General features: G+C 49.6%; 69 non-coding genes across 69 annotated transcripts; all 69 read right to left on the bottom strand.

Moving 5' to 3' along the window:
- Positions 1-32: 32 nt before the first annotated feature.
- On the bottom strand, positions 33-106 carry TRNAI-AAU (transfer RNA isoleucine (anticodon AAU)). The gene has a single exon. It is a non-coding gene; the product is annotated as a tRNA-Ile (tRNA).
- Positions 107-242: 136 nt separating this feature from the next.
- On the bottom strand, positions 243-316 carry TRNAI-AAU (transfer RNA isoleucine (anticodon AAU)). Its single transcript has one exon. It is a non-coding gene; the product is annotated as a tRNA-Ile (tRNA).
- Positions 317-663: 347 nt separating this feature from the next.
- On the bottom strand, positions 664-737 carry TRNAI-AAU (transfer RNA isoleucine (anticodon AAU)). Its single transcript has one exon. It is a non-coding gene; the product is annotated as a tRNA-Ile (tRNA).
- A 137-nt stretch (positions 738-874) lies between these two features.
- TRNAI-AAU (transfer RNA isoleucine (anticodon AAU)) lies at positions 875-948 on the bottom strand. The gene has a single exon. It is a non-coding gene; the product is annotated as a tRNA-Ile (tRNA).
- Positions 949-1506: 558 nt separating this feature from the next.
- TRNAI-AAU (transfer RNA isoleucine (anticodon AAU)) lies at positions 1507-1580 on the bottom strand. Its single transcript has one exon. It is a non-coding gene; the product is annotated as a tRNA-Ile (tRNA).
- A 137-nt stretch (positions 1581-1717) lies between these two features.
- Positions 1718-1791, bottom strand: TRNAI-AAU (transfer RNA isoleucine (anticodon AAU)). Its single transcript has one exon. It is a non-coding gene; the product is annotated as a tRNA-Ile (tRNA).
- A 346-nt stretch (positions 1792-2137) lies between these two features.
- Positions 2138-2211, bottom strand: TRNAI-AAU (transfer RNA isoleucine (anticodon AAU)). The gene has a single exon. It is a non-coding gene; the product is annotated as a tRNA-Ile (tRNA).
- Positions 2212-2348: 137 nt separating this feature from the next.
- Positions 2349-2422, bottom strand: TRNAI-AAU (transfer RNA isoleucine (anticodon AAU)). The gene has a single exon. It is a non-coding gene; the product is annotated as a tRNA-Ile (tRNA).
- A 345-nt stretch (positions 2423-2767) lies between these two features.
- Positions 2768-2841, bottom strand: TRNAI-AAU (transfer RNA isoleucine (anticodon AAU)). The gene has a single exon. It is a non-coding gene; the product is annotated as a tRNA-Ile (tRNA).
- Positions 2842-2977: 136 nt separating this feature from the next.
- TRNAI-AAU (transfer RNA isoleucine (anticodon AAU)) lies at positions 2978-3051 on the bottom strand. Its single transcript has one exon. It is a non-coding gene; the product is annotated as a tRNA-Ile (tRNA).
- Positions 3052-3398: 347 nt separating this feature from the next.
- TRNAI-AAU (transfer RNA isoleucine (anticodon AAU)) lies at positions 3399-3472 on the bottom strand. The gene has a single exon. It is a non-coding gene; the product is annotated as a tRNA-Ile (tRNA).
- Positions 3473-4029: 557 nt separating this feature from the next.
- Positions 4030-4103, bottom strand: TRNAI-AAU (transfer RNA isoleucine (anticodon AAU)). Its single transcript has one exon. It is a non-coding gene; the product is annotated as a tRNA-Ile (tRNA).
- Positions 4104-4240: 137 nt separating this feature from the next.
- Positions 4241-4314, bottom strand: TRNAI-AAU (transfer RNA isoleucine (anticodon AAU)). The gene has a single exon. It is a non-coding gene; the product is annotated as a tRNA-Ile (tRNA).
- Positions 4315-4450: 136 nt separating this feature from the next.
- On the bottom strand, positions 4451-4524 carry TRNAI-AAU (transfer RNA isoleucine (anticodon AAU)). Its single transcript has one exon. It is a non-coding gene; the product is annotated as a tRNA-Ile (tRNA).
- A 137-nt stretch (positions 4525-4661) lies between these two features.
- On the bottom strand, positions 4662-4735 carry TRNAI-AAU (transfer RNA isoleucine (anticodon AAU)). Its single transcript has one exon. It is a non-coding gene; the product is annotated as a tRNA-Ile (tRNA).
- Positions 4736-4871: 136 nt separating this feature from the next.
- On the bottom strand, positions 4872-4945 carry TRNAI-AAU (transfer RNA isoleucine (anticodon AAU)). Its single transcript has one exon. It is a non-coding gene; the product is annotated as a tRNA-Ile (tRNA).
- Positions 4946-5292: 347 nt separating this feature from the next.
- On the bottom strand, positions 5293-5366 carry TRNAI-AAU (transfer RNA isoleucine (anticodon AAU)). Its single transcript has one exon. It is a non-coding gene; the product is annotated as a tRNA-Ile (tRNA).
- A 137-nt stretch (positions 5367-5503) lies between these two features.
- Positions 5504-5577, bottom strand: TRNAI-AAU (transfer RNA isoleucine (anticodon AAU)). The gene has a single exon. It is a non-coding gene; the product is annotated as a tRNA-Ile (tRNA).
- Positions 5578-5923: 346 nt separating this feature from the next.
- Positions 5924-5997, bottom strand: TRNAI-AAU (transfer RNA isoleucine (anticodon AAU)). The gene has a single exon. It is a non-coding gene; the product is annotated as a tRNA-Ile (tRNA).
- A 137-nt stretch (positions 5998-6134) lies between these two features.
- Positions 6135-6208, bottom strand: TRNAI-AAU (transfer RNA isoleucine (anticodon AAU)). Its single transcript has one exon. It is a non-coding gene; the product is annotated as a tRNA-Ile (tRNA).
- A 345-nt stretch (positions 6209-6553) lies between these two features.
- TRNAI-AAU (transfer RNA isoleucine (anticodon AAU)) lies at positions 6554-6627 on the bottom strand. The gene has a single exon. It is a non-coding gene; the product is annotated as a tRNA-Ile (tRNA).
- A 136-nt stretch (positions 6628-6763) lies between these two features.
- On the bottom strand, positions 6764-6837 carry TRNAI-AAU (transfer RNA isoleucine (anticodon AAU)). The gene has a single exon. It is a non-coding gene; the product is annotated as a tRNA-Ile (tRNA).
- Positions 6838-6972: 135 nt separating this feature from the next.
- TRNAI-AAU (transfer RNA isoleucine (anticodon AAU)) lies at positions 6973-7046 on the bottom strand. The gene has a single exon. It is a non-coding gene; the product is annotated as a tRNA-Ile (tRNA).
- Positions 7047-7181: 135 nt separating this feature from the next.
- On the bottom strand, positions 7182-7255 carry TRNAI-AAU (transfer RNA isoleucine (anticodon AAU)). Its single transcript has one exon. It is a non-coding gene; the product is annotated as a tRNA-Ile (tRNA).
- A 558-nt stretch (positions 7256-7813) lies between these two features.
- On the bottom strand, positions 7814-7887 carry TRNAI-AAU (transfer RNA isoleucine (anticodon AAU)). The gene has a single exon. It is a non-coding gene; the product is annotated as a tRNA-Ile (tRNA).
- A 137-nt stretch (positions 7888-8024) lies between these two features.
- TRNAI-AAU (transfer RNA isoleucine (anticodon AAU)) lies at positions 8025-8098 on the bottom strand. Its single transcript has one exon. It is a non-coding gene; the product is annotated as a tRNA-Ile (tRNA).
- Positions 8099-8234: 136 nt separating this feature from the next.
- TRNAI-AAU (transfer RNA isoleucine (anticodon AAU)) lies at positions 8235-8308 on the bottom strand. Its single transcript has one exon. It is a non-coding gene; the product is annotated as a tRNA-Ile (tRNA).
- Positions 8309-8445: 137 nt separating this feature from the next.
- On the bottom strand, positions 8446-8519 carry TRNAI-AAU (transfer RNA isoleucine (anticodon AAU)). The gene has a single exon. It is a non-coding gene; the product is annotated as a tRNA-Ile (tRNA).
- Positions 8520-8656: 137 nt separating this feature from the next.
- Positions 8657-8730, bottom strand: TRNAI-AAU (transfer RNA isoleucine (anticodon AAU)). The gene has a single exon. It is a non-coding gene; the product is annotated as a tRNA-Ile (tRNA).
- Positions 8731-9078: 348 nt separating this feature from the next.
- On the bottom strand, positions 9079-9152 carry TRNAI-AAU (transfer RNA isoleucine (anticodon AAU)). Its single transcript has one exon. It is a non-coding gene; the product is annotated as a tRNA-Ile (tRNA).
- Positions 9153-9499: 347 nt separating this feature from the next.
- On the bottom strand, positions 9500-9573 carry TRNAI-AAU (transfer RNA isoleucine (anticodon AAU)). Its single transcript has one exon. It is a non-coding gene; the product is annotated as a tRNA-Ile (tRNA).
- A 136-nt stretch (positions 9574-9709) lies between these two features.
- On the bottom strand, positions 9710-9783 carry TRNAI-AAU (transfer RNA isoleucine (anticodon AAU)). Its single transcript has one exon. It is a non-coding gene; the product is annotated as a tRNA-Ile (tRNA).
- Positions 9784-9919: 136 nt separating this feature from the next.
- Positions 9920-9993, bottom strand: TRNAI-AAU (transfer RNA isoleucine (anticodon AAU)). Its single transcript has one exon. It is a non-coding gene; the product is annotated as a tRNA-Ile (tRNA).
- A 137-nt stretch (positions 9994-10130) lies between these two features.
- Positions 10131-10204, bottom strand: TRNAM-CAU (transfer RNA methionine (anticodon CAU)). The gene has a single exon. It is a non-coding gene; the product is annotated as a tRNA-Met (tRNA).
- Positions 10205-10341: 137 nt separating this feature from the next.
- Positions 10342-10415, bottom strand: TRNAI-AAU (transfer RNA isoleucine (anticodon AAU)). Its single transcript has one exon. It is a non-coding gene; the product is annotated as a tRNA-Ile (tRNA).
- Positions 10416-10552: 137 nt separating this feature from the next.
- Positions 10553-10626, bottom strand: TRNAI-AAU (transfer RNA isoleucine (anticodon AAU)). The gene has a single exon. It is a non-coding gene; the product is annotated as a tRNA-Ile (tRNA).
- A 137-nt stretch (positions 10627-10763) lies between these two features.
- Positions 10764-10837, bottom strand: TRNAI-AAU (transfer RNA isoleucine (anticodon AAU)). The gene has a single exon. It is a non-coding gene; the product is annotated as a tRNA-Ile (tRNA).
- Positions 10838-10973: 136 nt separating this feature from the next.
- On the bottom strand, positions 10974-11047 carry TRNAI-AAU (transfer RNA isoleucine (anticodon AAU)). Its single transcript has one exon. It is a non-coding gene; the product is annotated as a tRNA-Ile (tRNA).
- Positions 11048-11184: 137 nt separating this feature from the next.
- On the bottom strand, positions 11185-11258 carry TRNAI-AAU (transfer RNA isoleucine (anticodon AAU)). Its single transcript has one exon. It is a non-coding gene; the product is annotated as a tRNA-Ile (tRNA).
- A 136-nt stretch (positions 11259-11394) lies between these two features.
- On the bottom strand, positions 11395-11468 carry TRNAI-AAU (transfer RNA isoleucine (anticodon AAU)). Its single transcript has one exon. It is a non-coding gene; the product is annotated as a tRNA-Ile (tRNA).
- Positions 11469-11604: 136 nt separating this feature from the next.
- TRNAI-AAU (transfer RNA isoleucine (anticodon AAU)) lies at positions 11605-11678 on the bottom strand. The gene has a single exon. It is a non-coding gene; the product is annotated as a tRNA-Ile (tRNA).
- A 137-nt stretch (positions 11679-11815) lies between these two features.
- On the bottom strand, positions 11816-11889 carry TRNAI-AAU (transfer RNA isoleucine (anticodon AAU)). The gene has a single exon. It is a non-coding gene; the product is annotated as a tRNA-Ile (tRNA).
- A 136-nt stretch (positions 11890-12025) lies between these two features.
- Positions 12026-12099, bottom strand: TRNAI-AAU (transfer RNA isoleucine (anticodon AAU)). The gene has a single exon. It is a non-coding gene; the product is annotated as a tRNA-Ile (tRNA).
- A 136-nt stretch (positions 12100-12235) lies between these two features.
- Positions 12236-12309, bottom strand: TRNAI-AAU (transfer RNA isoleucine (anticodon AAU)). The gene has a single exon. It is a non-coding gene; the product is annotated as a tRNA-Ile (tRNA).
- A 136-nt stretch (positions 12310-12445) lies between these two features.
- TRNAI-AAU (transfer RNA isoleucine (anticodon AAU)) lies at positions 12446-12519 on the bottom strand. The gene has a single exon. It is a non-coding gene; the product is annotated as a tRNA-Ile (tRNA).
- Positions 12520-12655: 136 nt separating this feature from the next.
- TRNAI-AAU (transfer RNA isoleucine (anticodon AAU)) lies at positions 12656-12729 on the bottom strand. Its single transcript has one exon. It is a non-coding gene; the product is annotated as a tRNA-Ile (tRNA).
- Positions 12730-12865: 136 nt separating this feature from the next.
- TRNAI-AAU (transfer RNA isoleucine (anticodon AAU)) lies at positions 12866-12939 on the bottom strand. The gene has a single exon. It is a non-coding gene; the product is annotated as a tRNA-Ile (tRNA).
- Positions 12940-13286: 347 nt separating this feature from the next.
- TRNAI-AAU (transfer RNA isoleucine (anticodon AAU)) lies at positions 13287-13360 on the bottom strand. The gene has a single exon. It is a non-coding gene; the product is annotated as a tRNA-Ile (tRNA).
- Positions 13361-13497: 137 nt separating this feature from the next.
- Positions 13498-13571, bottom strand: TRNAI-AAU (transfer RNA isoleucine (anticodon AAU)). The gene has a single exon. It is a non-coding gene; the product is annotated as a tRNA-Ile (tRNA).
- A 347-nt stretch (positions 13572-13918) lies between these two features.
- On the bottom strand, positions 13919-13992 carry TRNAI-AAU (transfer RNA isoleucine (anticodon AAU)). Its single transcript has one exon. It is a non-coding gene; the product is annotated as a tRNA-Ile (tRNA).
- Positions 13993-14339: 347 nt separating this feature from the next.
- On the bottom strand, positions 14340-14413 carry TRNAI-AAU (transfer RNA isoleucine (anticodon AAU)). The gene has a single exon. It is a non-coding gene; the product is annotated as a tRNA-Ile (tRNA).
- Positions 14414-14549: 136 nt separating this feature from the next.
- TRNAI-AAU (transfer RNA isoleucine (anticodon AAU)) lies at positions 14550-14623 on the bottom strand. The gene has a single exon. It is a non-coding gene; the product is annotated as a tRNA-Ile (tRNA).
- Positions 14624-14759: 136 nt separating this feature from the next.
- On the bottom strand, positions 14760-14833 carry TRNAI-AAU (transfer RNA isoleucine (anticodon AAU)). Its single transcript has one exon. It is a non-coding gene; the product is annotated as a tRNA-Ile (tRNA).
- Positions 14834-15180: 347 nt separating this feature from the next.
- On the bottom strand, positions 15181-15254 carry TRNAI-AAU (transfer RNA isoleucine (anticodon AAU)). The gene has a single exon. It is a non-coding gene; the product is annotated as a tRNA-Ile (tRNA).
- A 136-nt stretch (positions 15255-15390) lies between these two features.
- TRNAI-AAU (transfer RNA isoleucine (anticodon AAU)) lies at positions 15391-15464 on the bottom strand. Its single transcript has one exon. It is a non-coding gene; the product is annotated as a tRNA-Ile (tRNA).
- A 137-nt stretch (positions 15465-15601) lies between these two features.
- On the bottom strand, positions 15602-15675 carry TRNAI-AAU (transfer RNA isoleucine (anticodon AAU)). The gene has a single exon. It is a non-coding gene; the product is annotated as a tRNA-Ile (tRNA).
- A 558-nt stretch (positions 15676-16233) lies between these two features.
- TRNAI-AAU (transfer RNA isoleucine (anticodon AAU)) lies at positions 16234-16307 on the bottom strand. The gene has a single exon. It is a non-coding gene; the product is annotated as a tRNA-Ile (tRNA).
- Positions 16308-16443: 136 nt separating this feature from the next.
- TRNAI-AAU (transfer RNA isoleucine (anticodon AAU)) lies at positions 16444-16517 on the bottom strand. Its single transcript has one exon. It is a non-coding gene; the product is annotated as a tRNA-Ile (tRNA).
- A 136-nt stretch (positions 16518-16653) lies between these two features.
- Positions 16654-16727, bottom strand: TRNAI-AAU (transfer RNA isoleucine (anticodon AAU)). Its single transcript has one exon. It is a non-coding gene; the product is annotated as a tRNA-Ile (tRNA).
- A 137-nt stretch (positions 16728-16864) lies between these two features.
- On the bottom strand, positions 16865-16938 carry TRNAI-AAU (transfer RNA isoleucine (anticodon AAU)). The gene has a single exon. It is a non-coding gene; the product is annotated as a tRNA-Ile (tRNA).
- Positions 16939-17285: 347 nt separating this feature from the next.
- Positions 17286-17359, bottom strand: TRNAI-AAU (transfer RNA isoleucine (anticodon AAU)). Its single transcript has one exon. It is a non-coding gene; the product is annotated as a tRNA-Ile (tRNA).
- Positions 17360-17495: 136 nt separating this feature from the next.
- TRNAI-AAU (transfer RNA isoleucine (anticodon AAU)) lies at positions 17496-17569 on the bottom strand. The gene has a single exon. It is a non-coding gene; the product is annotated as a tRNA-Ile (tRNA).
- A 136-nt stretch (positions 17570-17705) lies between these two features.
- Positions 17706-17779, bottom strand: TRNAI-AAU (transfer RNA isoleucine (anticodon AAU)). Its single transcript has one exon. It is a non-coding gene; the product is annotated as a tRNA-Ile (tRNA).
- Positions 17780-17916: 137 nt separating this feature from the next.
- On the bottom strand, positions 17917-17990 carry TRNAI-AAU (transfer RNA isoleucine (anticodon AAU)). The gene has a single exon. It is a non-coding gene; the product is annotated as a tRNA-Ile (tRNA).
- Positions 17991-18126: 136 nt separating this feature from the next.
- Positions 18127-18200, bottom strand: TRNAI-AAU (transfer RNA isoleucine (anticodon AAU)). Its single transcript has one exon. It is a non-coding gene; the product is annotated as a tRNA-Ile (tRNA).
- A 136-nt stretch (positions 18201-18336) lies between these two features.
- On the bottom strand, positions 18337-18410 carry TRNAI-AAU (transfer RNA isoleucine (anticodon AAU)). Its single transcript has one exon. It is a non-coding gene; the product is annotated as a tRNA-Ile (tRNA).
- Positions 18411-18547: 137 nt separating this feature from the next.
- On the bottom strand, positions 18548-18621 carry TRNAI-AAU (transfer RNA isoleucine (anticodon AAU)). Its single transcript has one exon. It is a non-coding gene; the product is annotated as a tRNA-Ile (tRNA).
- A 137-nt stretch (positions 18622-18758) lies between these two features.
- TRNAI-AAU (transfer RNA isoleucine (anticodon AAU)) lies at positions 18759-18832 on the bottom strand. Its single transcript has one exon. It is a non-coding gene; the product is annotated as a tRNA-Ile (tRNA).
- A 137-nt stretch (positions 18833-18969) lies between these two features.
- TRNAI-AAU (transfer RNA isoleucine (anticodon AAU)) lies at positions 18970-19043 on the bottom strand. Its single transcript has one exon. It is a non-coding gene; the product is annotated as a tRNA-Ile (tRNA).
- Positions 19044-19101: the final 58 nt, after the last annotated feature.

Below are 19101 nucleotides of genomic sequence, written 5' to 3'. Positions count from 1 at the left end.
GGTGACGGCCAGTAGAACACAATAAAAAGTACTGGCCTGCGCAGGGATCGAACCTACGACCTTCGCGTTATTAGCACGACGCTCTAACCGACTGACCTAGCAGGCTGCAGTAGCGAGCGCGGCTTCTAACACTGGGCATACGCCTCGGTACACATTCGGTCATCATCAATAAATTGGTCTTTAAATTGTCTAGCTGAACACCCGACACCAGGTGACGGCCAGTAGAACACAATAAAAAGTGCTGGCCTGCGCAAGGATCGAACCTACGACCTTCGCGTTATTAGCACAACGCTCTAACCGACTGAGCTAGCAGGCCGCAGTAGCGAGTGCGGTTTCTAACACTGGGCATACGCCTTCGGTACACATTCGGTCATCATCAATAAATTGGTCTTTAAAAGATCTAGCTACGCACGCGTTACCAGGTGACGGCCAGTAGAACACAATAAAAAGTACTGGCCTGCGCAGGGATCGAACCTACGACCTTCGCTTTATTTGCACGACGCTCCAACTTACTGAGCTAGCAGGCTGCAGTAGCGAGCGCGGCTTCTAACACTGGGCATACGCCTCGGTACACATTCGGTCATCATCAATAAATTGGTCTTTAAATTGTCTAGCTGAACACCCGACACCAGGTGACGGCCAGTAGAACACAATAAAAAGTACTGGCCTGCGCAAGGATCGAACCTACGACCTTCGCGTTATTAGCACAACGCTCTAACCGAATGAGCTAGCAGGCCGCAGTAGCGAGTGCGGTTTCTAACACTGGGCATACGCCTTCGGTACACATTCGGTCATCATCAATAAATTGGTCTTTAAAAGATCTAGCTACGCACGCGTTACCAGGTGACGGCCAGTAGAACACAATAAAAAGTACTGGCCTGCGCAGGGATCGAACCTACGACCTTCCCGTTATTAGCACGATGCTCTAACCGACTGAGCTAGCAGGCCGGAGTAGCGAGTGCAGCTTCTAACCCTGGGCATACACCTTCGGTACACATTCGGTCATCATCATTAAATTGGTCTTTAAATTGTCTAGATACACACCCGACACCAGATGACGGCCAGTAGAACACAATAAAAAATACTTTTCTGTGCAGGGATCGAACCTAAGACCTTCGCGTTATTAGCACGACGCTCTAACCGACTGAGCTAGCAGGCCGCAGTAGCGAGCGCGGCTTCTAACACTGGGCATACGCCTTCGGTACACATTCGGTCATCATCAATAAATTGGTCTTTAAAAGATCTAGCTACGCACGCGTTACCAGGTGACGGCCAGTAGAACACAATAAAAAGTACTGGCCTGCGCAGGGATCGAACCTACGACCTTCGCTTTATTTGCACGACGCTCCAACTTACTGAGCTAGCAGGCTGCAGTAGCGAGCGCGGCTTCTAACACTGGGCATACGCCTCGGTACACATTCGGTCATCATCAATAAATTGGTCTTTAAATTGTCTAGCTGAACACCCGACACCAGGTGACGGCCAGTAGAACACAATAAAAAGTACTGGCCTGCGCAAGGATCGAACCTACGACCTTCGCGTTATTAGCACAACGCTCTAACCGACTGAGCTAGCAGGCCGCAGTAGCGAGTGCGGTTTCTAACACTGGGCATACGCCTTCGGTACACATTCGGTCATCATCAATAAATTGGTCTTTAAAAGATCTAGCTACGCACGCGTTACCAGGTGACGGCCAGTAGAACACAATAAAAAGTACTGGCCTGCGCAGGGATCGAACCTACGACCTTCCCGTTATTAGCACGATGCTCTAACCGACTGAGCTAGCAGGCCGGAGTAGCGAGTGCAGCTTCTAACACTGGGCATACACCTTCGGTACACATTCGGTCATCATCATTAAATTGGTCTTTAAATTGTCTAGATACACACCCGACACCAGATGACGGCCAGCAGAACACAATAAAAAATACTTTTCTGTGCAGGGATCGAACCTAAGACCTTCGCGTTATTAGCACGACGCTCTAACCGACTGAGCTAGCAGGCCGCAGTAGCGAGCGCGGCTTCTAACACTGGGCATACGCCTTCGGTACACATTCGGTCATCATCAATAAATTGGTCTTTGAATTGTCTAGCTACACATGACACCAGGTGACGGCCAGTAGAACGCAATAAAAAGTACTGGCCTGCGCAGGGATCGAACCTACAACCTTCGCGTTATTAGCACGATGCTCTAACCGACTGAGCTAGCAGGCCGTATTAGCGAGTGCAGCGTCTAACACTGGGCATACGCCTTCGGTACACATTCGGTCATCATCAATAAATTGGTCTTTAAATTGTGTAGCTACACACCTGACACCAGGTGACGGCCAGCAGAACGCAATAAAAAGTACTGGCCTGCGCAGGGATCGAACCTACGACCTTCGCGTTATTAGCACAACGCTCTAACCGACTGAGCTAGCAGGCCGAATTAGCGAGTGCGACTTCTAACACTGGGCATATGCCTTCGGTACACATTCGGTCATCATCAATATATTGGTCTTTAAATTGTCTAGCTACACACCTGACACCAGGTGACGGCCAGTAGAACACAATAAAAAATACTGGCCTTTGCAGGGATCGAACCTAAGACCTTCGCGTAATTAGCACGACGCTCTAACCGACTGAGCTAGCAGGCCGAATTAGCCAGTGCGGCTTCTAACACTTGGCATACGCCTTCGGTACACATTCGGTCATCAATAAATTGGTCTTTAAATTGTCTAGCTACACACCTGACACCAGGTGACGGCCAGTAGAACACAATAAAAAGTACTGGCCTGCGCAGGGATCGAACCTACGACCTTCGCGTTATTAGCACGACGCTCCAACCGACTGAGCTAGCAGGCCGCAGTAGCGAGTGCGGCTTCTAACACTGGGCGTACGCCTCGGTACACATTCGGTCATCATCATTAAATTGGTCTTTAAATTGTCTAGATACACACCCAACACCAAGTGACGGCCAGTAGAACACAATAAAAAATACTGGCCTGCGCAGGGATCGAACCTACGACCTTCGCGTTATTAGCACGACGCTCTAACCGACTGAGCTAGCCGGCCGGAGTAGCGAGTGCGGCTACTAACACTGGGCATACACCTTCGGTACACATTCGGTCATCATCATTAAATTGGTCTTTAAATTGTCTAGATACACACCCGACACCAGATGACGGCCAGTAGAACACAATAAAAAATACTTGCCTTTGCAGAGATCGAACCTAAGACCTTCGCGTAATTAGCACGACGCTCTAACCGACTGAGCTAGCAGGCCGTAGTAGCGAGTGCAGCTTCTAACACTGGGCGTACGCCTCGGTACACATTCGGTCATCATCAATAAATTGGTCTTTAAATTGTCTAGCTACACACCTGACACCAGGTGACGGCCAGTAGAACACAATAAAAAATACTGGCCTGCGCAGGGAACGAACCTACGACCTTCGCGTTATTAGCACGACGCTCTAACCGACTGAGCTAGCAGGCCGAAGTAGCGAGTGCAGCTTCTAACACTGGGCATACACCTTCGGTACACATTCGGTCATCATCATTAAATTGGTCTTTAAATTGTCTAGATACACACCCGACACCAGATGACGGCCAGTAGAACACAATAAAAAATACTTTTCTGTGCAGGGATCGAACCTAAGACCTTCGCGTTATTAGCACGACGCTCTAACCGACTGAGCTAGCACGCCGCAGTAGCGAGCGCGGCTTCTAACACTGGGCATACGCCTCGGTACACATTCGGTTATCATCATTAAATTGGTCTTGAAATTGTCTAGCTGAACACCCGACAACAGGTGACGGCCAGTAGAACACAATAAAAAATACTGGCCTGCGCAGGGATCGAACCTACGACCTTCGCTTTGTTTGCACGACGCTCCAACTTACTGAGCTAGCAGGCTACAGTAGCGAGCGCGGCTTCTAACACTGGGCATACGCCTCGGTACACATTCGGTCATCATCAATAAATTGGTCTTTAAATTGTCTAGCTGAACACCCGACACCAGGTGACGGCCAGTAGAACACAATAAAAAGTACTGGCCTGCGCAAGGATCGAACCTACGACCTTCGCGTTATTAGCACAACGCTCTAACCGACTGAGCTAGCAGGCCGCAGTAGCGAGTGCGGCTTCTAACACTGGGCATACGCCTTCGGTACACATTCGGTCATCATCAATAAATTGGTCTTGAAATTGTCTAGCTGAACAACCGACACCAAGTGACGGCCAGTAGAACACAATAAAAAATACTGGCCTGCGCAGGAATCGAACCTACGCCCTTCGCGTTATTAGCACGACGCTCCAACTGACTGAGCTAGCAGGCCGCAGTAGCGAGTGCGGCTTCTAACACTGGGCGTACGCCTCGGTACACATTCGGTCATCATCAATAAATTGGTCTTTAAATTGTGTAGCTACACACCTGACACCAGGTGACGGCCAGTAGAACGCAATAAAAAGTACTGGCCTGCGCAGGGATCGAACCTACGACCTTCGCGTTATTAGCACAACGCTCTAACCAACTGAGCTAGCAGGCCGAATTAGCGAGTGCGACTTCTAACACTGGGCATATGCCTTCGGTACACATTCGGTCATCATCAATATATTGGTCTTTAAATTGTCTAGCTACACACCTGACACCAGGTGACGGCCAGTAGAACACAATAAAAAGTACTGGCCTGCGCAGGGATCGAACCTACGACCTTCGCGTTATTAGCACGACGCTCTAACCGACTGACCTAGCAGGCTGCAGTAGCGAGCGCGGCTTCTAACACTGGGCATACGCCTCGGTACACATTCGGTCATCATCAATAAATTGGTCTTTAAATTGTCTAGCTGAACACCCGACACCAGGTGACGGCCAGTAGAACACAATAAAAAGTGCTGGCCTGCGCAAGGATCGAACCTACGACCTTCGCGTTATTAGCACAACGCTCTAACCGACTGAGCTAGCAGGCCGCAGTAGCGAGTGCGGTTTCTAACACTGGGCATACGCCTTCGGTACACATTCGGTCATCATCAATAAATTGGTCTTTAAAAGATCTAGCTACGCACGCGTTACCAGGTGACGGCCAGTAGAACACAATAAAAAGTACTGGCCTGCGCAGGGATCGAACCTACGACCTTCGCTTTATTTGCACGACGCTCCAACTTACTGAGCTAGCAGGCTGCAGTAGCGAGCGCGGCTTCTAACACTGGGCATACGCCTCGGTACACATTCGGTCATCATCAATAAATTGGTCTTTAAATTGTCTAGCTGAACACCCGACACCAGGTGACGGCCAGTAGAACACAATAAAAAGTACTGGCCTGCGCAAGGATCGAACCTACGACCTTCGCGTTATTAGCACAACGCTCTAACCGACTGAGCTAGCAGGCCGCAGTAGCGAGTGCGGTTTCTAACACTGGGCATACGCCTTCGGTACACATTCGGTCATCATCAATAAATTGGTCTTTAAAAGATCTAGCTACGCACGCGTTACCAGGTGACGGCCAGTAGAACACAATAAAAAGTACTGGCCTGCGCAGGGATCGAACCTACGACCTTCCCGTTATTAGCACGATGCTCTAACCGACTGAGCTAGCAGGCCGGAGTAGCGAGTGCAGCTTCTAACACTGGGCATACACCTTCGGTACACATTCGGTCATCATCATTAAATTGGTCTTTAAATTGTCTAGATACACACCCGACACCAGATGACGGCCAGCAGAACACAATAAAAAATACTTTTCTGTGCAGGGATCGAACCTAAGACCTTCGCGTTATTAGCACGACGCTCTAACCGACTGAGCTAGCAGGCCGCAGTAGCGAGCGCGGCTTCTAACACTGGGCATACGCCTTCGGTACACATTCGGTCATCATCAATAAATTGGTCTTTGAATTGTCTAGCTACACATGACACCAGGTGACGGCCAGTAGAACACAATAAAAAGTACTGGCCTGCGCAGGGATCGAACCTACAACCTTCGCGTTATTAGCACGATGCTCTAACCGACTGAGCTAGCAGGCCGTATTAGCGAGTGCAGCGTCTAACACTGGGCATACGCCTTCGGTACACATTCGGTCATCATCAATAAATTGGTCTTTAAATTGTGTAGCTACACACCTGACACCAGGTGACGGCCAGCAGAACGCAATAAAAAGTACTGGCCTGCGCAGGGATCGAACCTACGACCTTCGCGTTATTAGCACAACGCTCTAACCGACTGAGCTAGCAGGCCGAATTAGCGAGTGCGACTTCTAACACTGGGCATATGCCTTCGGTACACATTCGGTCATCATCAATATATTGGTCTTTAAATTGTCTAGCTACACACCTGACACCAGGTGACGGCCAGTAGAACACAATAAAAAATACTGGCCTTTGCAGGGATCGAACCTAAGACCTTCGCGTAATTAGCACGACGCTCTAACCGACTGAGCTAGCAGGCCGAATTAGCCAGTGCGGCTTCTAACACTTGGCATACGCCTTCGGTACACATTCGGTCATCAATAAATTGGTCTTTAAATTGTCTAGCTACACACCTGACACCAGGTGACGGCCAGTAGAACACAATAAAAAGTACTGGCCTGCGCAGGGATCGAACCTACGACCTTCGCGTTATTAGCACGACGCTCCAACCGACTGAGCTAGCAGGCCGCAGTAGCGAGTGCGGCTTCTAACACTGGGCGTACGCCTCGGTACACATTCGGTCATCATCATTAAATTGGTCTTGAAATTGTCTAGATACACACCCGACACCAAGTGACGGCCAGTAGAAGACAATAAAAAATACTGGCCTGCGCAGGGATCGAACCTACGACCTTCGCGTTATTAGCACGACGCTCCAACTGACTGAGCTAGCAGGCCGCAGTAGCGAGTGCGGCTTCTAACACTGGGCGTACGCCTCGGTACACTTTCGGTCATCATCAATAAATTGCTCTTTAAATTGGCTAGCTACACACCTGACACAGGTGACGGCCAGTAGAACACAATAAAAAGTACTGGCCTGCGCAGGGATCGAACCTACGACCTTCGTGTTATTAGCACGACGCTCTTACCGACTGAGCTAGCAGGCCGAATTAGCGAGGGCGGCTTCTAACACTTGGCATACGCCTTCGGTACACATTCGGTCATCATCAATAAATTGGTCTTTGAATTGTCTAGCTACACATGACACCTGGTGACGGCCAGTAGAACACAATAAAAAGTACTGGCCTGCGCAGGGATCGAACCTACGACCTTCGCGTTATTAGCACGACGCTCTAACCGACTGAGCTAGCAGGCCGTAGTAGCGAGTGCAGCTTCTAACACTGGGCATACACCTTCGGTACACATTCGGTCATCATCATTAAATTGGTCTTTAAATTGTCTAGATACACACCCGACACCAGATGACGGCCAGTAGAACACAATAAAAAAATACTTTTCTGTGCAGGGATCGAACCTAAGACCTTCGCGTTATTAGCACGACGCTCTAACCGACTGAGCTAGCACGCCGCAGTAGCGAGCGCGGCTTCTAACACTGGGCATACGCCTCGGTACACATTCGGTTATCATCAATAAATTGGTCTTGAAATTGTCTAGCTGAACACCCGACAACAGGTGACGGCCAGTAGAACACAATAAAAAATACTGGCCTGCGCAGGGATCGAACCTACGACCTTCGCTTTGTTTGCACGACGCTCCAACTTACTGAGCTAGCAGGCTACAGTAGCGAGCGCGGCTTCTAACACTGGGCATACGCCTCGGTACACATTCGGTCATCATCAATAAATTGGTCTTTAAATTGTCTAGCTGAACACCCGACACCAGGTGACGGCCAGTAGAACACAATAAAAAGTACTGGCCTGCGCAAGGATCGAACCTACGACCTTCGCGTTATTAGCACAACGCTCTAACCGACTGAGCTAGCAGGCCGCAGTAGCGAGTGCGGCTTCTAACACTGGGCATACGCCTTCGGTACACATTCGGTCATCATCAATAAATTGGTCTTGAAATTGTCTAGCTGAACAACCGACACCAGGTGACGGCCAGTAGAACACAATAAAAAATACTGGCCTGCGCAGGAATCGAACCTACGCCCTTCGCGTTATTAGCACGACGCTCCAACTGACTGAGCTAGCAGGCCGCAGTAGCGAGTGCGGCTTCTAACACTGGGCGTACGCCTCGGTACACATTCGGTCATCATCAATAAATTGGTCTTTAAATTGTGTAGCTACACACCTGACACCAGGTGACGGCCAGCAGAACGCAATAAAAAGTACTGGCCTGCGCAGGGATCGAACCTACGACCTTCGCGTTATTAGCACAACGCTCTAACCAACTGAGCTAGCAGGCCGAATTAGCGAGTGCGACTTCTAACACTGGGCATATGCCTTCGGTACACATTCGGTCATCATCAATATATTGGTCTTTAAATTGTCTAGCTACACACCTGACACCAGGTGACGGCCAGTAGAACACAATAAAAAGTACTGGCCTGCGCAGGGATCGAACCTACGACCTTCGCGTTATTAGCACGACGCTCTAACCGACTGACCTAGCAGGCCGTAGTAGCGAGTGCAGCTTCTCACACTGGGCATACACCTTCGGTACACATTCGGTCATCATCATTAAATTGGTCTTTAAATTGTCTAGATACACACCCGACACCAGGTGACGGCCAGTAAAACACAATAAAAAATATTGGCCTGCGCAGGGATCGAACCTACGACCTTCGCGTTATTAGCACGACGCTCTAACTGACTGAGCTAGCCGGCCAGAGTAGCGAGTGCGGCTTCTAACACTGGGCATACACCTTCGGTACACATTCGGTCATCATCATTAAATTGGTCTTTAAATTGTCTAGATACACACCCGACACCAGATGACGGCCAGTAGAACACAATAAAAAATACTTGCCTTTGCAGGGATCGAACCTACGACCTTCGCGTTATTAGCACGACGCTGTAACTGACTGAGCTAGCCGGCCGGAGTAGCGAGTGCAGCTTCTAACACTGGGCATACACCTTCGGTACACATTCGGTCATCATCATTAAATTGGTCTTTAAATTGTCTAGATACACACCCGACACCAGGTGACGGCCAGTAGAACATAATAAAAAATACTGGCCTGCGCAGGGATCGAACCTACGACCTTCGCGTTATTAGCACGACGCTCTAACTGACTGAGCTAGCCGGCCGGAGTAGCGAGTGCGGCTTCTAACATTGGGCATACACCTTCGGTACACATTCGGTCATCATCATTAAATTGGTCTTTAAATTGTCTAGATACACACCCGACACCAGATGACGGCCAGTAGAACACAATAAAAAATACTTGCCTTTGCAGGGATCGAACCTAAGACCTTCGCGTAATTAGCACGACGCTCTAACCGACTGAGCTAGCAGGCCGCAGTAGCGAGTGCGGCTTCTAACACTGGGCATACGCTTTCGGTACACATTCGGTCATCATCAATAAATTGGTCTTAAATTGTCTAGCTGAACACCCGACACCAGGTGACGGCCAGTAGAACACAATAAAAAATACTGGCCTGCGCAGGGATCGAACCTACGACCTTCGCGTTATTTGCACGATGCTTCAACTGACTGAGCTAGCAGGCCGCAGTAGCGAGCGCGGCTTGTAACACTGGGCATACGCCTCGGTACACATTCGGTTATCATCAATAAATTGGTCTTGAAATTGTCTAGCTGAACAACCGACACCAGGTGACGGCGAGTAAAACACAATAAAAAATACTGGCCTGCGCAGGAATCTAACCTACGACCTTCGCGTTATTAGCACGACGCTCCAACTGACTGAGCTAGCAGGCCGCAGTAGCGAGTGCGGCTTCTAACACTGGGCGTACGCCTCGGTACACATTCGGTCATCATTAATAAATTGGTCTTTAAATTGTGTAGCTACACACCTGACACCAGGTGACGGCCAGCAGAACACAATAAAAAGTACTGGCCTGCGCAGGGATCGAACCTACGACCTTCGCGTTATTAGCACGACGCTTTAACCAACTGAGCTAGCAGGCTGAATTAGCGAGTGCGGCTTCTAACACTGGGCATACGCCTTCGGTACACATTCGGTCATCATCAATATATTGGTCTTTAAATTGTCTAGCTACACACCTGACACCAGGTGACGGCCAGTAGAACACAATAAAAAGTACTGGCCTGCGCAGGGATCGAACCTACGACCTTCGCGTTATGAGCACGACGCTCTAACCGACTGAGCTAGCAGGCCGGAGTAGAGAGTGCGGCTTCTAACACTGGGCATACGCCTTCGGTACACATTCGGTCATCATCATTAAATTGGTCTTTAAATTGTCTAGATACACACCCGACACCAGGTGACGGCCAGTAGAACACAATAAAAAATACTGGCCTGCGCAGGGATCGAACCTACGACCTTCGCGTTATTAGCACGACGCTCTAACCGACTGAGCTAGCAGGCCGTAGTAGCGAGTGCAGCTTCTAACACTGGGCATACACCTTCGGTACACATTCGGTCATCATCATTAAATTGGTCTTTAAATTGTCTAGATACACACCCAACACCAAGTGACGGCCAGTAGAACACAATAAAAAATACTGGCCTGTGCAGGGATCGAACCTACGACCTTCGCGTTATTAGCACGACGCTCTAACCGACTGAGCTAGCCGGCCGGAGTAGCGAGTGCGGCTACTAACACTGGGCATACACCTTCGGTACACATTCGGTCATCATCATTAAATTGGTCTTTAAATTGTCTAGATACACACCCGACACCAGATGACGGCCAGTAGAACACAATAAAAAGTACTGGCCAGCGCAGGGATCGAACCTACGACCTTCGCGTTATTAGCACGACGCTCCAACTGACTGAGCTAGCAGGCCGCAGTAGCGAGTGCGGCTTCTAACACTGGGCGTACACCTCGGTACACATTCGGTCATCATCAATAAATTGGTCTTTAAATTGTGTAGCTACACACCTTACACCAGGTGACGGCCAGCAGAACACAATAAAAAGTACTGGCCTGCGCAGGGATCGAACCTACGACCTTCGCGTTATTAGCACGACGCTCAAACGAACTGAGCTAGCAGGCCGAATTAGCGAGTGCGGCTTCTAACACTGGGCATACGCCTTCGGTACACATTCGGTCATCATCAATATATTGGTCTTTAAATTGTCTAGCTACACACCTGACACCAGGTGACGACCAGTAGAACACAATAAAAAGTACTGGCGTGCGCAGGGATCGAACCTACGACCTTCGCGTTATTAGCACGACGCTCTAACCGACTGAGCTAGCAGGCCGCTGTAGCGAGCGCGGCTTCTAACACTGGGCATACGCCTCGGTACACATTCGGTTATCATCAATAAATTGGTCTTGAAATTGTCTAGCTGAACACCCGACAACTGGTGACGGCCAGTAGAACACAATAAGAAATACTGGCCTGCGCAGGGATCGAACCTACGACCTTCGCGTTATTAGCACGACGCTCCAACTGACTGAGCTAGCCGGCCGCAGTAGCGAGTGCGGCTTCTAACACTGGGCGTAGGCCTCGGTACACATTCGGTCATCATCAATAAATTGGTCTTTAAATTGTCTAGCTACACACCTGACACCAGGTGACGGCCAGTAGAACACAATAAAAAACACTGGCCTGCGCAGGGATCGAACCTACGACCTTCGCGTTATTAGCACGACGCTCTAACCGACTGAGCTAGCAGGCCGAATTAGCGAGTGCGGCTTCTAACACTTGGCATACGCCTTCGGTACACATTCGGTCATCATCAATAAATTGGTCTTTAAATTGTCTAGCTACACACCTTACACCAGGTGACGGCCAGTAGAACACAATAAAAAGTACTGGCCTGCGCAGGGATCGAACCTACGACCTTCGCGTTATTAGCACGACGCTCTAACCGACTGAGCTAGCAGGCCGGAGTAGCGAGCGCAGCTTCTAACACTGGGCATACGCCTCGGTACACATTCGGTCATCATCGATAAATTGGTCTTTAAATTGTCTAGCTACACACCTGACACCAGGTGACGGCCAGTAGAACACAATAAAAAGTACTGGCCTGCGCAGGGATCGAACCTACGACCTTCGCGTTATTAGCACGACGCTCCAACTGACTGAGCTAGCCGGCCGCAGTAGCGAGTGCGGCTTCTAACACTGGGCGTACGCCTCGGTACACATTCGGTCATCATCGATAAATTGGTCTTTAAATTGTCTAGCTACACACCTGACACCAGGTGACGGCCAGTAGAACACAATAAAAAGTACTGGCCTGCGCAGGGATCGAACCTACGACCTTCGCGTTATTAGCACGACGCTCTAACCGACTGAGCTAGCAGGCCGGAGTAGTGAGCGCAGCTTCTAACACTGGGCATACGCCTCGGTACACATTCGGTCATCATCGATAAATTGGTCTTTAAATTGTCTAGCTACACACCTTACACCAGGTGACGGCCAGTAGAACACAATAAAAAGTACTGGCCTGCGCAGGGATCGAACCTACGACCTTCGCGTTATTAGCACGACGCTCTAACCGACTGAGCTAGCAGGCCGAAGTAGCGAGCGCAGCTTCTAACACTGGGCATACGCCTCGGTACACATTCGGTTATCATCAATAAATTGGTCTTGAAATTGTCTAGCTGAACACCCGACAACAGGTGGCGGCCAGTAGAACACAATAAAAAATACTGGCCTGCGCAGGGATCGAACCTACGACCTTCGCGTTATTAGCACGACGCTCCAACTGACTGAGCTAGCCGGCCGCAGTAGCGAGTGCGGCTTCTAACACTGGGCGTACGCCTCAGTACACATTCGGTCATCATCGATAAATTGGTCTTTAAATTGTCTAGCTACACACCTGACACCAGGTGACGGCCAGTAGAACACAATAAAAAGTACTGGCCTGCGCAGGGATCGAACCTACGACCTTCGCGTTATTAGCATGACGCTCAAACCGACTGAGCTAGCAGGCCGAATTAGCGAGTGCGGCTTCTAACACTTGGCATACGCCTTCGGTACACATTCGGTCATCATCAATAAATTGGTCTTTAAATTGTCTAGCTACACACCTGACACCAGGTGACGGCCAGTAGAACACAATAAAAATACTGGCCTGCGCAGGGATCGAACCTACGACCTTCGCTTTATTTGCACGATGCTCCAACTTACTGAGCTAGCAGGCTGCAGTAGCGAGCGCGGCTTCTAACACTGGGCATACACCTTCAGTACACATTCGGTCATCATCATTAAATTGGTCTTTAAACTGTCTAGATACACACCCGACACCAGGTGACGGCCAGTAGAACACAATAAAAAGTACTGGCCTGCGCAGGGATCGAACCTACGACCTTCGCGTTATTAGCACGACGCTCTAACCGACTGACCTAGCAGGCCGTAGTAGCGAGTGCAGCTTCTCACACTGGGCATACACCTTCGGTACACATTCGGTCATCATCATTAAATTGGTCTTTAAATTGTCTAGATACACACCCGACACCAGGTGACGGCCAGTAGAACACAATAAAAAATACTGGCCTGCGCAGGGATCGAACCTACGACCTTCGCGTTATTAGCACGACGCTCTAACCGACTGAGCTAGCCGGCCGGAGTAGCGAGTGCGGCTTCTAACACTGGGCATACATCTTCGGTACACATTCGGTCATCATCATTAAATTGGTCTTTAAATTGTCTAGATACACACCCGACACCAGATGACGGCCAGTAGAACACAATAAAAAATACTTGCCTTTGCAGGGATCGAACCTAAGACCTTCGCGAATTAGCACGACGCTCTAACCGACTGAGCTAGCAGGCCGTAGTAGCGAGTGCAGCTTCTAACACTGGGCATACACCTTCGGTACACATTCGGTCATCATCATTAAATTGGTCTTTAAATTGTCTAGATACACACCCGACACCAGGTGACGGCCAGTAGAACACAATAAAAAATACTGGCCTGCGCAGGGATCGAACCTACGACCTTCGCGTTATTAGCACGACGCTCTAACTGACTGAGCTAGCCGGCCGGAGTAGCGAGTGCGGCTTCTAACACTGGGCATACACCTTCGGTACACATTCGGTCATCATCATTAAATTGGTCTTTAAATTGTCTAGATACACACCCGACACCAGATGACGGCCAGTAGAACACAATAAAAAATACTTGCCTTTGCAGGGATCGAACCTAAGACCTTCGCGTAATTAGCACGACGCTCTAACCGACTGAGCTAGCAGGCCGCAGTAGTGAGTGCGGCTTCTAACACTGGGCATACGCTTTCGGTACACATTCGGTCATCATCAATAAATTGGTCTTAAATTGTCTAGCTGAACACCCGACACCAGGTGACGGCCAGTAGAACACAATAAAAAATACTGGCCTGCGCAGGGATCGAACCTACGACCTTCGCGTTATTTGCACGATGCTTCAACTGACTGAGCTAGCAGGCCGCAGTAGCGAGCGCTGCTTGTAACACTGGGCATACGCCTCGGTACACATTCGGTTATCATCAATAAATTGGTCTTGAAATTGTCTAGCTGAACAACCGACACCAGGTGACGGCCAGTAGACCACAATAAAAAATACTGGCCTGCGCAGGGATCGAACCTACGACCTTCGCGTTATTAGCACGACGCTGCAACTGACTGAGCTAGCAGGCCGCAGTAGCGAGTGCGGCTTCTAACACTGGGCGTACGCCTCGGTACGCATTCGGTCATCATCAATAAATTGGTCTTTAAATTGTGTAGCTACACACCTGACACCAGGTGATGGCCAGTAGAACACAATAAAAAGTACTGGCCTGCGCAGGGATCGAACCTACGACCTTCGCGTTATTAGCACGATGCTCTAACCGACTGAGCTAGCAGGCCGGAGTAGCGAGTGCGGCTTGTAACACTGGGCATACACCTTCGGTACACATTCGGTCATCATTATTATATTGGTCTTTAAATTGTCCAGATACACACCCGACACCAGGTGACGGCCAGTAGAACACAATAAAAAATACTGGCCTGCGCAGGGATCGAACCTAAGACCTTCGCGTTATTTGCACGATGCTTCAACTGACTTAGCTAGCAGGCCGCAGTAGCGAGCGCGGCTAGTAACACTGGGCATACGCCTCGGTACACATTCGGTTATCATCAATAAATTGGTCTTGAAATTGTCTAGCTGAACAACCGACACCAGGTGACGGCCAGTAGACCACAATAAAAAATACTGGCCTGCGCAGGGATCGAACCTACGACCTTCGCGTTATTAGCACGACGCTGCAACTGACTGAGCTAGCAGGCCGCAGTAGCGAGTGCGGCTTCTAACACTGGGCGTACGCCTCGGTACGCATTCGGTCATCATCAATAAATTGGTCTTTAAATTGTGTAGCTACACACCTGACACCAGGTGACGGCCAGCAGAACGCAATACAAAGTACTGGCCTGCGCAGGGATCGAACCTACGACCTTCGCGTTATTAGCACGACGCTCTAACCAACTGAGCTAGCAGGCCGAATTAGCGAGTGCGGCTTCTAACACTGGGCATATGCCTTCGGTACACATTCGGTCATCATCAATATATTGGTCTTTAAATTGTCTAGCTACACACCTGACACCAGGTGACGGCCAGTAGAACACAATAAAAAGTACTGGCCTGCGCAGGGATCGAACCTACGACCTTCGCGTTATTAGCACGACGCTCTAACCGACTGACCTAGCAGGCCGTAGTAGCGAGTGCAGCTTCTCACACTGGGCATACACCTTCGGTACACATTCGGTCATCATCATTAAATTGGTCTTTAAATTGTCTAGATACACACCCGACACCAGATGACGGCCAGTAGAACACAATAAAAAATACTTGCCTTTGCAGGGATCGAACCTAAGAACTTCGCGTAATTAGCACGACGCTCTAACCGACTGAGCTAGCAGGCCGTAGTAGCGAGTGCAGCTTCTAACACTGGGCATACACCTTCGGTACACATTCGGTCATCATCATTAAATTGGTCTTTAAATTGTCTAGATACACACCCGACACCAGGTGACGGCCAGTAGAACACAATAAAAAATACTTGCCTTTGCAGGGATCGAACCTAAGACCTTCACGTAATTAGCACGACGCTCTAACCGACTGAGCTAGCAGGCCGCTGTAGCGAGTGCGGCTTCTAACACTGGGCATACGCTTTCGGTACACATTTGGTCATCATCAATAAATAGGTCTTAAATTGTCTAGCTGAACACCCGACACCAGGTGACGGCCAGTAGAACACAATAAAAAATACTGGCCTGCGCAGGGATCGAACCTACGACCTTCGCGTTATTTGCACGATGCTTCAACTGACTGAGCTAGCAGGCCGCAGTAGCGAGCGCGGCTTGTAACACTGGGCATACGCCTCGGTACACATTCGGTTATCATCAATAAATTGGTCTTGAAATTGTCTAGCTGAACAACCGACACCAGGTGACGGCCAGTAGAACACAATAAAAAATACTGGCCTGCGCAGGAATCGAACCTACGACCTTCGCGTTATTAGCACGACGCTCCAACTGACTGAGCTAGCAGGCCGCAGTAGCGAGTGCGGCTTCTAACACTGGGCGTACGCCTCGGTACACATTCGGTCATCATTAATAAATTGGTCTTTAAATTGTGTAGCTACACACCTGACACCAGGTGACGGCCAGCAGAACACAATAAAAAGTACTGGCCTGCGCAGGGATCGAACCTATGACCTTCGCGTTATTAGCACGACGCTCTAACCAACTGAGCTAGCAGGCCGAATTAGCGAGTGCGGCTTCTAACACTGGGCATACGCCTTCGGTACACATTCGGTCATCATCAATATATTGGTCTTTAAATTGTCTAGCTACACACCTGACACCAGGTGACGGCCAGTAGAACACAATAAAAAGTACTGGCCTGCGTAGGGATCGAACCTACGACCTTCGCGTTATTAGCACGACGCTCTAACCGACTGAGCTAGCAGGCCGGAGTAGCGAGTGCGGCTTGTAACACTGGGCATACACCTTCGGTACACATTCGGTCATCATCATTAAATTGGTCTTTAAATTGTCTAGATACACACCCGACACCAGATGACGGCCAGTAGAACACAATAAAAAATACTTGCCTTTGCAGGGATCGAACCTAAGACCTTCGCGTAATTAGCACGACGCTCTAACCGACTGAGCTAGCAGGCCGCAGTAGCGAGTGCGGCTTCTAACACTGGGCATACGCTTTCGGTACACATTCGGTCATCATCAATAAATTGGTCTTAAATTGTCTAGCTGAACACCCGACACCAGGTGACGGCCAGTAGAACACAATAAAAAATACTGGCCTGCGCAGGGATCGAACCTACGACCTTCGCGTTATTTGCACGATGCTTCAACTGACTGAGCTAGCAGGCCGCAGTAGCGAGCGCGGCTTGTAACACTGGGCATACGCCTCGGTACACATTCGGTTATCATCAATAAATTGGTCTTGAAATTGTCTAGCTGAACAACCGACACCAGGTGACGGCCAGTAGAACACAATAAAAAGTACTGGCCTGCGCAGGGATCTAACCTACGACCTTCGCGTTATTAGCACGACGCTCTAACCGACTGAGCTAGAAGGCCGGAGTAGCGAGTGCGGCTTCTAACACTGGGCATACGCCTCGGTACACATTCGGTCATCATCAATAAATTGGTATTTAAATTGTCTAGCGACACACCTGACACCACGTGACGGCCAGTAGAACACAATAAAAAGTACTGGCCTGCGCAGGGATCGAACCTACGACCTTCGCGTTATTAGCACGACGCTCTAAACGACTGAGCTAGCAGGCCGAATTAGCAAGTGCGGCTTCTAACACTGGGCATACGCCTTCGGTACACATTCGGTCATCATCAATAAATTGGTCTTTAAATTGTCTAGATACACAAGCGTTACCAGGTGACGGCCAGTAGAACACAATAAAAATTACTGGCCTGCGCAGGGATTCAACCTACGACCTTCGCGTTATTAGCACGACGCTCTAACCGACTGAGCTAGCAGGCCGGAGTAGCGAGTGCGGCTTCTAACACTGGGCATACACCTTCGGTACACATTCGGTCATCATAATAAATTGGTCTTTAAATTGTCTAGCTACACACCCGACACCAGGTGACGGCCAATAGAACACATTAACAAATTCTGGCCTGCGCGGGGATCGAACCTACGACCTTCGAGTTATTAGCACGACGCTCTAACCGACTGAGCTAGCAGGCCGGAGTTGCCAGGGCGGCTTCTAACACTGGGCATACGCCTTCGGTACACATTCGGTCATCATCAATAAATTGGTCTTTAAAAATTCTAGCTGCACACCCGACACCAGGTGACGGCCAGTAGAACACAATAAATGTACTGGCCTGCGCAGGCATCGAACCTACGACCTTCGTATTATTAGCACGACGCTCTAACCGACTGAGCTAGCAGGTCGGAGTAACGAGTGCGGCTGCTAACACTGGGCATACGCCTAGGGTACACATTCGGTCATCATCAATAAATTGGCCTTTAAATTGTCTAGCTGAACACCCGGCACCAGGTGACGGCCAGTAGAACACAATAAAAAATACTGGCCTGCACAGGGATCGAACCTACGACCTTCGCGTTATTAGCACGACGCTCTAACCGACTGAGCTAGCAGGCCGGAGTAGCGAGTGCGGCTTGTAACACTGGGCATACACCTTCGGTACACATTCGGTCATCATCATTATATTGGTCTTTAAATTGTCCAGATACACACCCGACACCAGATGACGGCCAGTAGAACACAATAAAAAGTACTGGCCTGCGCAGGGTTCGAACCTACGACCTTCGCGTTATTAGCACGACGCTCTAACCGACTGAGCTAGCAGGCCGCAGTAGCGAGTGCGGCTTCTAACACTGGGCATACGCCTTCGGTACACATTGGGTCATCATCAATAAATTGGTCTTTAAATTGTCTAGCTACACACCCGACACCAGGTGAGGGCCAGTAGAACACAATAAAAAGTACTGTCCTGCGCAGAGATCGAACCTACGACCTTCGCGTTATTAGCACGACGCTCTAACCGACTCAGCTAGCAGGCCGGAGTAGCGAGTGCAGCTTCTAACACTGGGCATACACCTTCGGTACACATTCGGTCAT

Source organism: Rhipicephalus microplus, chromosome X (genome assembly GCF_043290135.1).
Source record: "Rhipicephalus microplus isolate Deutch F79 chromosome X, USDA_Rmic, whole genome shotgun sequence".
Lineage (NCBI taxonomy): Eukaryota > Metazoa > Arthropoda > Arachnida > Ixodida > Ixodidae > Rhipicephalus > Rhipicephalus microplus.
This window is presented reverse-complemented; position numbering and strand designations above follow the sequence as displayed.